The sequence below is a fragment of the Hipposideros armiger genome, unplaced genomic scaffold (assembly GCF_001890085.2).
Source record: "Hipposideros armiger isolate ML-2016 unplaced genomic scaffold, ASM189008v1 scaffold_38, whole genome shotgun sequence".
Classification (NCBI taxonomy): domain Eukaryota; kingdom Metazoa; phylum Chordata; class Mammalia; order Chiroptera; family Hipposideridae; genus Hipposideros; species Hipposideros armiger.
The window spans coordinates 3,005,315-3,016,248 of record NW_017731388.1 but is presented as its reverse complement, the minus strand read 5'-3'; positions in this window follow the sequence as shown (position 1 = coordinate 3,016,248).

The window sequence follows — 10,934 nt, the reverse complement described above, 5'->3', positions numbered from 1 at the left end:
GGGGGGGGGCGGGTTGGCAGTGCGGAGGGCGATGCTGGAGCGGGGGCCACGGGAGGAAGTCCGCCTGGGGCGCTGGGTGCTCCCGGGAGGGGTGTCGGTCGAACTGGATGGTCGGACCGGCGGACCCAGGAGGGGGTCACCTCTCACCGGGCCCCGCCTTTGCACCGCACGCCGCTTTCACAGCCTTTCCTTGAGAACAGGAGGAAGCCCTAGACCTCCACTCTTGCTCCCCAGCCACCCCGCCTCTTCAAGCCCGCGTTGAGTGGAGGCGGGTGCGGAAGGGAGATTAGACAGCAAGAGAAACCTCTTGATGGCCTGCGCTCAAGCGCTCACTCGTGTCAGCGAGCGATAGAATGGAGGCTGCTGACTTCCAAGAGATTGAGGGGTCAGAATTCGCTGCAGCCGGGCCTCACGTATCCGCGGGTACCTGCCTCACGTTGCTTCCCCAACTTGGCGGGGCCAGAAGGGGTGGGAGAGCCAGCTGCAGGTGAGATGGCGTTTATCTGATTCTCTAATGCCACAAAAATGTCTTTGATGCCCCTGGCGCCCTCCCCACGGGGCGGGGGGAGGTCAAAGGCTCCGTGGGAAGGAGGGACAGCTCCATTCATCACCGCAAGCGCACTGGCAGCGGCCGCACTCCCTGCTCCTTCCCTCCAGCCCCATGTGCCCCAGGAGTGCTGAGGGACAAGTGGTGCAGGACATTGCACAGCAAGGGCCTGTCTTGGTACCACCACATCACCTAAAGTGGCCATCAACCTTTAGGGTGTACTGGGGTAGGCAGGACATATCTAGGACCTCAAGCCCCCCGGTGTAGATACCTCAGGCTCCCAGAGGAAAACTCCTAGTGGTTTGAGTGGGGGAACTCCTTAACTTGGTGAATGAGGCCACTTCCAAGAAAGATAAACTCTCCTGGTGAGCAGAGAGAAGGCAAGATTCTAATTCCCCCAGAGAGCAAGGAAAAGTGGGTCAAGGTGAGACGGAATCAAGGGGACATAACAAAAGACCATAGGTATCTACCCCCGCGGGAGGAGGCAGATCTGGGAAAGGAAAGGTGAGCAAGTGGAGAAAAGAAATGGAGATACGTTAGCCTGGGCACTTAGGGAAGCCCCTGGGTTTGCTGGGAGTCCCACACCAGGGCCCTGGTGTCCAAGATGTGTCAGCCTAATCCCTGGGTACAGAGAGTTCTGGTGAGGAGCTGGGGCACTCTAGAGAAGGAGAATGGACCGTGGGGGTGGGGTGCTGGTGGCTGAAGGAGATAGTGAGGAGGGCAAGTGATGATCCAAGTGCTGCCCCTTTCAATTTTAACCATTCATAGCATCCAGATGCCACCCACAGCCCCAGCATCTATTAATTTTGTGCACTGTTGCTATTTCTGCAGGGCAATGTCAACTCTGGGCACTGCACACTCAAAGACATGCCCAGGTTGGGCACATACTCAGGCCAGATGGTGCTGAACAGGAGGCTGGGGGCTCTGTGGGGGTCCCAGGAGGCTGCAGGTGGCCAATGACCAGCCCCTCCCCCCAGCCACTGCCTGGGTTCCGAACCCCCTGCCCCCACCCTGCTACTGTTATTGCAGATTATGAAATGCTCTCCCTATCCTGCATTCTTCTCCGAGGCAAGAATTTTAATGTATTTGTCTTTGTCATCAGGGGACCAGGGCTCTGGGACCGCCCTGCCTCTGCCTGAGGAGGGAGCGCCCCAAGTCTAGTCCTGGCTGCCTCCAGACCCCAGCCTCTCTCCATTACCACCCCCTCATGCCCTATCCCTACCCCTCACCTCCCCCTCCTAAGACACAGTCTCTCGGTGGGGTGGATAAAAATGATGTTATTGAAACAACAGAATTGGGAGCAGTGGCAGGGAGCAGGGATCAGCTCAGGAAACTGGGGTGTTTGCCAAGAAGCCTTCTCCCCCGCAGGCGGCCTTTCTGCCCCCACCCCCCACCTTTCCTACAAACACACACAGATCGCCCCACCCCTCCCACAGTACTCTCTCTGGTCAGATCTTGCAGAATATTTGGCCATCCCTGGACTCTCCAATCCCTTGTCCTCTCCTTCCATCCCAGAGTCCCATTCTGGAATCAGTTGGCCCAGTGGTACCTGCAGAAGCACTGGGGCAGGGAAGGTGTAGGCTGTCTTCTGTGATAGGCCTCCCAAACTCTCAATTCCCAGTGCCTGCGTTCCAAGGGCAACGTTGCTTCTGCTCCCTCCCCTGTGTCTGCTCTGCACCCCCATCTAGGAGTTGACTGCATCTGGGCAGAGCCAGAGCAATGATTTCTGCCCTTATACCCTTCAAACCTTCAGAGAGAGATGAGTTCCGAAATTTCTGAGGATTCAATCCACCATCACCTTAGAAGACTGCACGGAGCAGGACTGGGAGACCAGGAGATAGAGACAGAGGCACATAAAGACAGTTCAAGGTGCATGCACACACATGCATACTCACCCCTACACACACACACACACACACACACACACACACACACACACACACACACACCTTGGCACAGGCTTCCAGTTAACCCCACAGAAACCATAGGACACCCTCACCTCCTTCAGACAATGCTGAATAACTTTCACCCACAGGTATGGATGGACACACAGATAGGCTGGCTCAGGGTGAGTCTCATGCCTGCCTGCCTGGAGAACAAATGCACACGCATACACATCACCCCTGCTCAGACATGCATGTAGAGGAACGGTCAGAGGAGATTAGAATGGAAACACAGCAGCCCAGACTTAGGCAGTGTGAATGGAGTGGTGCCACTCTAATCCTTCTCTCTCTCTGTCCTCTGGGCACTGAGCCCCCTCCACTCTTCCCCCATCTCTCTGCCTTAAGTCCTGCGAACCTGTTAACTACACTTCTAGGCCCTGGTTCAAAAGAGAGGTGAGAAGGAGAGACATGGGTGTCTGGCTATGGAGTTGTAGAGGAAGGAGGGGCAGAGATGGGGACTGCGGAGGGGGAGAGAGGCAGCTGGAGAAAGATAACATCAGAATCGCTGCAGGCACAAGCAGAGCTCTCTGTCCTTGTCGGATTCTCTCTCTCTCTCTTGCTGTCTTTCTGTGTGTCTTTTCACGTCTCTTCCATCTCCATAATTTGGTCTCTATTTGTGTCTCTCTCTAAATCAATTTCTCTGTTTCTTTGTTTCTCAAAGTGACTGAAACTGCAGGAGCCCAGGAATTTGGGCCTGTGACCCTTCCCATCTCTCCCTCCTTCCCTCCCTGCTGCCCTCCCGCCCTCCTTCCCCAGCAATGGAACCTAATTCTCAATCCTTTAGGATGGTGACAGGACTTGAGAATTCCTAAGGGCCCTGGGTCGCTGGGTCTCAGTGGAACAGAGGAAAGGCCAACCCTCTAGAGAGATGGAGGGAAGGAAAAAAAGAAAAAAGAGAAAAATCACTTTCCTCTCCCTTCTGTATCCCAGATCCCTCTACTCCAGCTTTTCCCAGCCCACCTGAAGTCAGGAGAATGTGCCTTCCCAGCTGAGATGGTGGGAACTCCAATGTCCCAGTTTTAGCCAGCCTTGTCCCTGCCTTGCAGGCCAAATTTCCTGAGACTCCCTCTGGGCCTTTGTGTAAGGGAACCCCCACCCCAGGCCCCAGTTCCCCACAAAGCCCACCTGCCTCCCATCTTCCAATCTCTCAACCCTCTCCATGCCCCCAAAGTTCCAATCACCCCATTAGTCAAAGGGAGAAAGAAGGGGGGGGTGCAGGGAGAACTCAAATGAGGGGGTGGGAGAAGAAGGGGCTGAGAGGGAGGGGCTGCTGGCCCACCAGGACTAGGCTGGGGAAAGCCAGAGAACATTTGTTTTCACTTAGCTCAGCCCCAGTGACCCCCAAATGGAAGTGATAGGACCCAGGAGCCTCTCCAGCCATCCCAATTCAGGCCTGGCTCCTGACTTAAGATGGTGGGTGGGCAGAAGGACCCTGGTATGTCCTTGGGTCTTCTGGGCGGAGCCCCTACCCGCATCTCTTCTCACTGCTCCATTTTTGATACCACCTATCCCTGCTGTGTCATCTCTCACCTCTGAGGGATGCCCGGCTCCTCAGTCCAGGTCTGCAAGCCTCAGACTCCCTCCTGTTGGCGTCTGCTGGCTATCTATCCCTGAGCAGCAGCCAGCAAATTTTTAATCGAACACTTACTATGTGCCAGGCACCCTGCTAGATAGTGGAGAAAAAACAATGGTGAGCAAAAGCAGACATAACCCCTACCCTCATGGAGCTGATGGTCATTAATCATATCATCTCACAAACAATTGGAAAACCACAACCTTGACCTGTGCTATGGAGAAGGGAGGGGGCTGTGAGAGGGTCTGGTGGGGGGACTGGCCAGGTCAGGAAAAGTGAGAAGTCTTCCCTGAGAAGGGAATGTTCTGAGAGAGATATGAAAATCAGTTGGGGTTAGCTGGGGGACACAGGGAGGGAAGAACATTTCAGGCGGAGGGAACAGCCTTTGTAAAAGCCCTGTGGGGATATGGAGAAGGTGTGTGGGCACCAAATCAGTATTGGCATGGGGTTGAAAAGAGAGTGAAAAGCAGCTTGGTTGGAGATGAGGTAGGAGGTATTTGGGTGACAGACCAAGTAAAGCCTTCCAGGCATGGAAGGGAATTTTTTTCTTATTTTGAAAGCAATGGGAATTCTACAAGACAAGTACATTGCAAGAGGGAAGAAAGAGAGATGGAGGGAGACCTCTAGATTAAAGGAGAATTAACAGGCATATAAATTTAAAAAAAAGCAGGCAAAGGTGAACTATAGTATTTAGAGATGCATGCTTGGATGACAAAAATAAGTAGATGCTTACCATAAAAGTCAGAATAGTACTTGCTTTGGGGGTGGGGGGAGGAGGCAGTTCTTTTTTGAGGGGCACATGGAGTGGGATGGCTGGCAAGTTTCTGTCTCCTTTCACGGCAGTTGGTTTCAAGGTTCTTCAACTGTACCTGTGTTCTGTTCTCTTTTCTATGTTATCTTAATCAAAGGGTTTAAAAAAAAAAGCAATAGGAAGCTACTGTGGAGATTTTCCTGGGACAGTGAGTGACGTGGTCAGTTTTACACTTTGAAAAGATGGCTCTGATCACAATGTGAAGAGCGGATTGGAAAAGAGCCAGAGTGGGAGAAGGAAGACCAGTTAGGAGGCTCCACCGTGGCCCAGGTGAAAAGCCATTGTAGCTTCAGCCTGGGTGAACGGTGGAGGAGATGGAAAGAAGCAGGCAGTTCTGATGGGTGTGGTGGAAGTAGGGTCAAGTGGGCTTGGGCAGAGGCTGGAAATAGGAATCAGGAAGAGGGAGGTGGCAAGGATGCCTCTGAGATTTTTAATTGGCATAACAGGATGAATGGTGGCGTGTCTACTCAGCTAAGAAACACCGGAAGAAGACGAGCATTAGATGAGGCTGGGTGGGGGAGTTTGGGACATGAATTAAAGATGCTTCTGAAATATTAACAAGAGCTGTCGAGTAGGCAATTGGATATATGGGTCTGGAGCTCAGAGGGGAGGCCTGGGCGAGCCACCTTGGTGCAGGGTGTAATTAAGCCAAGAGCACAGGGCCCGCTGAGATGGGCCAGGGGAGAGTGCAGAGGGAGAGGAGCCTTGGTGAAGTACAGTGTTTAATGGCTGCATGAAGGGGAAGAGGCTGCAAAAGAGACTGAGGGGGCGCCCCAGAGGCAGGAGGGTAAAAAGAGCCTTGTGGCTTCACAGGAGCCAAGGAAAGACAGCACTTAGAGAAGAGGGCAGCGGGCAACCATATCAACCACTTCTGAGAGTCAGCCAAGGAGGAAAACGTGTCCATAGAACACATAAGGAAAGTCACTGAATCGGCTAAACCTCAGGCTAAGTTTGCCAAAGCACAACGATGATTCTGTCATTTTCTTGCTGTAAAACGCCCACCGGCACACCTTCACTTACAAAATCAAGCCCATGCTTCTTAGCTTGTCACTCAGGTCCCACCACAGTTTATCTCTTTGTCTGTCATCACAGCCTCAACTTTCGTTTTGTCTCCATCTGAACTCCAGGCTCACAGTAGTGGCTCTTGGTCAGGCTTCCAAACCCTGGCCCTCCCTCCTTCCCCCTCCACACTCTGCTCATACTCCTCTCCCCCAGCAGCCCCAGCTCAGCTCCCACTGTCTCCAAGATCCCACATACCTAGAGCTGGAGGCAATCTCTCCACTTCCCAACAACTCATAGCATCTTGAACCTGCTTTTATAGGAAATACTGCCTTTAGAGTTGCTTTTGTTTGTATATTTTCCCTCTACTTGCCTTTGAGTTTTTTGGAGGGTGTGAACTATGTCTGTCCTGTTATGGACACTTCATAAACTTGAGTTCTGTTGAACTTCAAAGGAGTGGAAGATGTGCTACTGGGCAGGGCAAGGCAAACTCAGCAGATATGCTGTCACCTCATCACCAAAACCAGGTCTTCTGAACTCAGGTGGGAAATTGGGGTCCTGAGATTTCTTAACATCCCCTCTCCTGGTGCAAACACAGTGCACAATGAACAGTATGGCTCCTTCTAGGGTAGCCTAAGCACAGAGTCACAGCGCCATCTCCTGGCAAGGTGGGACACTGTTCCTCAAGAGAAAATACTTTCTGAAATGCAAAAATAAAAATGAGAACCTGGAAGAACACCAGCCTATTAAATTAACAACAAAATTTTAGAAGGTGTAAAACTCAAAACTGGCAGAGGTGGGGAGAAACCCTGGTGGCACTATAAATTTGACCACATTTTCTGGAGGGCATGCCGATAAAAATTGGTCATATGCTTTGTGTGATTTTACTTCCGGCAGGTGATACACAGTGTAAGTTACTTAAGAGAAACAAAAGAACCTACTCTATGCATGCACATATAAGTACATTTTCTATATTAGTGAAGAGCTATAAACTTATGCAATGCCTACCTAGCAGTAGGGTATGGTTAAACCAGGTGTGATTTGACCATACAATAGAACTTTGTGCAGCCATCAAAATGACAAATGTGTTCATTGCATTGAAACAAGGAACAGGGGCCAGTCAAGTGGGGCGTTGGTTAAGAGCTGGCTTGGGACACCAGCTCTGACCAGCCGGACCCAGTTTCGGATACCACATGAGGGCCAGTGACACTGCCCTCTACAGCTAAGATGGTGAACAACAGCTTGACCTGGAGCTGGACTGCGGTAAGTCGCCAGCGATGGCGTAGGCTGCAGCCCCTGCTGCAGTGGGCTGCCATAAGCTACCGTGTGTGGCCGGCAGCCAGGTTGAGAGGCTGGCAGCCGATGTGAGCTGCCAAGAGCCGCTGTGAGTGGCCGTCCAGAGGCCAGGCAACCGATCTGTCTCCCCCAGGAAGAGCGCAATGATCACAATACCAACATGCACCAGTGAAGCAACGCCCTCCACAACTAGACTGAAGAACAAAAGGGCAGAAACTTGTCTGTTCCCCTCCCCCAATTCCCCAATTAAAAAAAAAAAGAATGTAACATATTTTTTAAAAAATGCAAAGTAAGGAACAGTCTCCATAAAATAATTCCAGGTGACAAAAAGTGCACCCAAAATGTTATTTTTATAATAAAGACTAGTAAATAGAAATGGTGCATGCATCAGTAAGGATCAGAAGAGAATTAAAAATCTTAGCATTAGTTGATTCTTCAAGTGTGCAGAAGCACTTTGAGTTTTTTGCTTATTTACTCTTTGGTTAAAACTTGTTTTTATGATCAAGGCTTCAGCTATTCAGTGAAAAGAAATCAAATATGGAGGGAACTGGTTGGGGAAGTGTCCAAAGCTCATGGGGCTGAGGAATGTCCCTTGGGGATAGTCGGGGTCAGAGACCTTCCCTGAGGCTTTTCTCCAAAACCTTTCTTCCTTATAGTACAGATCTCGCATGTAACATGTTCAATAAACGTCTGTGAAGCCACTAAGTGAAAATGATGCAGTGCCTGAAATATCGGCCATCTTCCTCGGTGCCTGCCTTCTCTCAAGAAGCCTCCCTCAATTGTCCCTCAGCGCTTATGTCTTCAAGTTGTTTGTCCTGATTCTATGAGGGCCAGACCATGCAGACAGGCTGCCACTGAAGCCCACAGCCTGGCCTTCCTACTGCCTTCGATGCTTCCACACAAAAAAATGAATCTAGCACTGGCCAGAAGGTAGGTCCCAAGGAGCTGGATAATTCCCACCTTTTGGATTTGTACCCAATATCATTTCATCAAAACTGATGGCATGCTTCCTTTGTCCTGGGCACATAAATGGATACACCACAGATTGGGTTCTCCAGGAGCAGATGCTGAGATGGAGTCTGGGGGACAAGGGGTTTGTTTGGAATCAGCACCCATGAAAGGAGGGGGAAGGAAACAGGACTGGAGAAGCGGGGCTGCGATGCAGGCTCCACAAAGCTTCCACCAACACAGGCCTCTTGAGGTCTGGAGAAAGTTTTGCCCACCAGAGTGTCCCTTTCTGGGTTGAAATGGCTGGGCTTTTACACTCCTACCTTACTTGGTCACCAGGTATGTGAGCAGCCCCAAAAAGGGCAGAGTGTGTTCTCTGAAGCTGACCCTGAAGGAGCTGACGGCTGCAGACTGTCTGCTGACCCCACTCCCTTGAGTTGGGCAGCAAGTCCTTTCATGAAGGGGAACCTGGGTGGTCCATCTCAGTATTTCCTCCGGGACATTTGGCAGACGAGCAAACTGAGGCCAAGGTCAGAGTCATTGAGTGGTGGGGATAGGAGTCCAGCATGTGCTTCTGCCTGCACCCTTGTCCCCGTCCTACTCTACCTCGTCCCACAGTGGCCCAGCTCTACCCCAGGAGAAGGTCCCAGGCAGAGCCAGTCCATCAAGAAGGGCTCCCATGGAGCAAGTGTTAATGGATGGTGTATACGTAATCAGAAGGGGACAGAGGGTACCCAGCGGGGTCCATCACGTTCCCCAGGGTATCAGAATGGGAGGACTTGGAATGCCCTTCTTATCCACTCCATCGTCTCCTTCAGTCCCCATTTGCCTGGACTTATGGCCCATACGTTCTCTTATCATCCTGTAGTCCCATATGCCAGAATATGTCACCTTGCTCATGCCTCTATCATAACACAGCCTACTCTACTGTACTCTTATGTCCACTGTCTGCTTTCCCCCTACACAACGAATCCCTCCATAGCACATATGATGCCCTAGTCGTTATCTCTTACTATAGCTTTGCATCATTTTACTTTTAATTTCAAAAGACAAACAAGGTCACATAAGTTGGCTTTAGAAATAGACTGAGATTAAATTCAGCTCAACCATTTACCAACTGTGGAAACGTGGGCAAGTAACTAGCCTGTTGTCCATGTCTCAGTTTCTTATGGGGATAGGAATACCCACCCATGGAGCCGTAATAAGGATTGAATAACATCATGAAGACATACAAGGTCAGTACCTAAAAGATACCAGGTTCTCATTTCTTCGTAATCGTTGTTTTTCTAAGTGAAGAATTCAGGGTGAGGATCGAGTCTTCTTGCACTAAATCAGTGGTTCTCAACCTTCCTAATGCTGCGACCCCTTAATACAGTTCCTCATGTTGTGGTGACCCCCAACCATAAAATTATTTTTGTTGCTACGCTATAACTGTAATTTTGCTACTGTTATGAATTGTAATGTAAATATCTTTTTGTTTCCCGATGATCTTAGGCAACCCCTGTGAAAGGGTCATTCGACCCCCAAAGGGGTCGCGACCCACAGGTTGAGAACCACTGCACTAAATGAAGACAGCAAGGACTCCAAGACAATTCCTAGGGGCTAGATGCATCTATACATCATCACCCAGGGGAAAGCGATGCATTTGAACCTTTAAGTTTAAAATGAGACCATCTAAAGAAAAGTATTAGGTATAGTTTTGGTGGTACCTGGATATGGCAAAATCCACGAAGTGGCCTGCAAATGATAGTATTTGGGGAAGCATGGCCTACCTGTATGCCGAGGGCATTATTAAATCCATCCATGCTCTAAGGGGAGAAATGAGGCATCCCATAAAGGGCAATAGAGCCACTCCCCCAAAGCACAGCAGCGGACAAGACCAGCTAAGCGTCCACTCCTTCCAATCCAGGGGTTGCCAGCCTGACACGGAGCTCCAGAGAACTCCTGGGGTATGTGTGGAAGGCAGACTCCCCCAGCCTGGGAGTCCAGTCAGACATCTCCTGTCTTCGTTCCCTCCAACGATGCTGTGCTGGAAGAAGGGTCAGCAGGCCTAAGTTCTGGTCTGAGGAACTGATTTGCTTTGTGTTCTTAAGTCACTGCTCCACTTGCTGCCTCAGTTTCCCCATATGACAGTGGGGGTAGAAAGGGATGAGCTCTAAGTTAAGTGCAGTAAGGCAGTCCTTTAAAGACTGTGGTGGATCCTCAAGGCCAGCAGAGGGCGCCAGACCCTAAGGAGCAGATTCAAAGCAACCTTCAGAGAGAAAGAGCCAAAGTAAGATCTAGGAAAAGTGACAGCTTCCAACAGTGATGGGATAATCTTAGGGACTGGCTGGAGGGACAGGGCTGTTCAAGTGTTTCTCTGTGTAGAATCGAGCCATACAAATGCATGTTCTAATCCCCTTTTCTTATACGAAAGATAGCATACTATGTCCACTGCTCTGTATCTGTGTTTTTCTATTTAACAATGTGTCCTAGATATCTTTCTATATCACACACACAAAAAATAACTTTCCCGTCTTCCTCTTCACCCCTTTTTTAAATGTAAGTATTTAGTGCTATAAATTTTCCTCTCAGCACTGATTTAGCCATTTTAGGGATGTGGAAGGTCCTCTGTTGCTTTCAGGTAAACTAGGACTTCTTAGGACAGAGGTCCACTCAAATTTGCACGCTACCTAGGGGCTCTGAAGGAGAAAACTTGAATTTGGCCTATTCTTGGCATTTAAACATGTGAAGCTGGTGGAATGGGATTTTCTGAAAAAGGTAGACTGGGGAGAAGAGGGAGGGAGAGAAGGGAAGAGAAAAGAGAAAGGGGCGGGG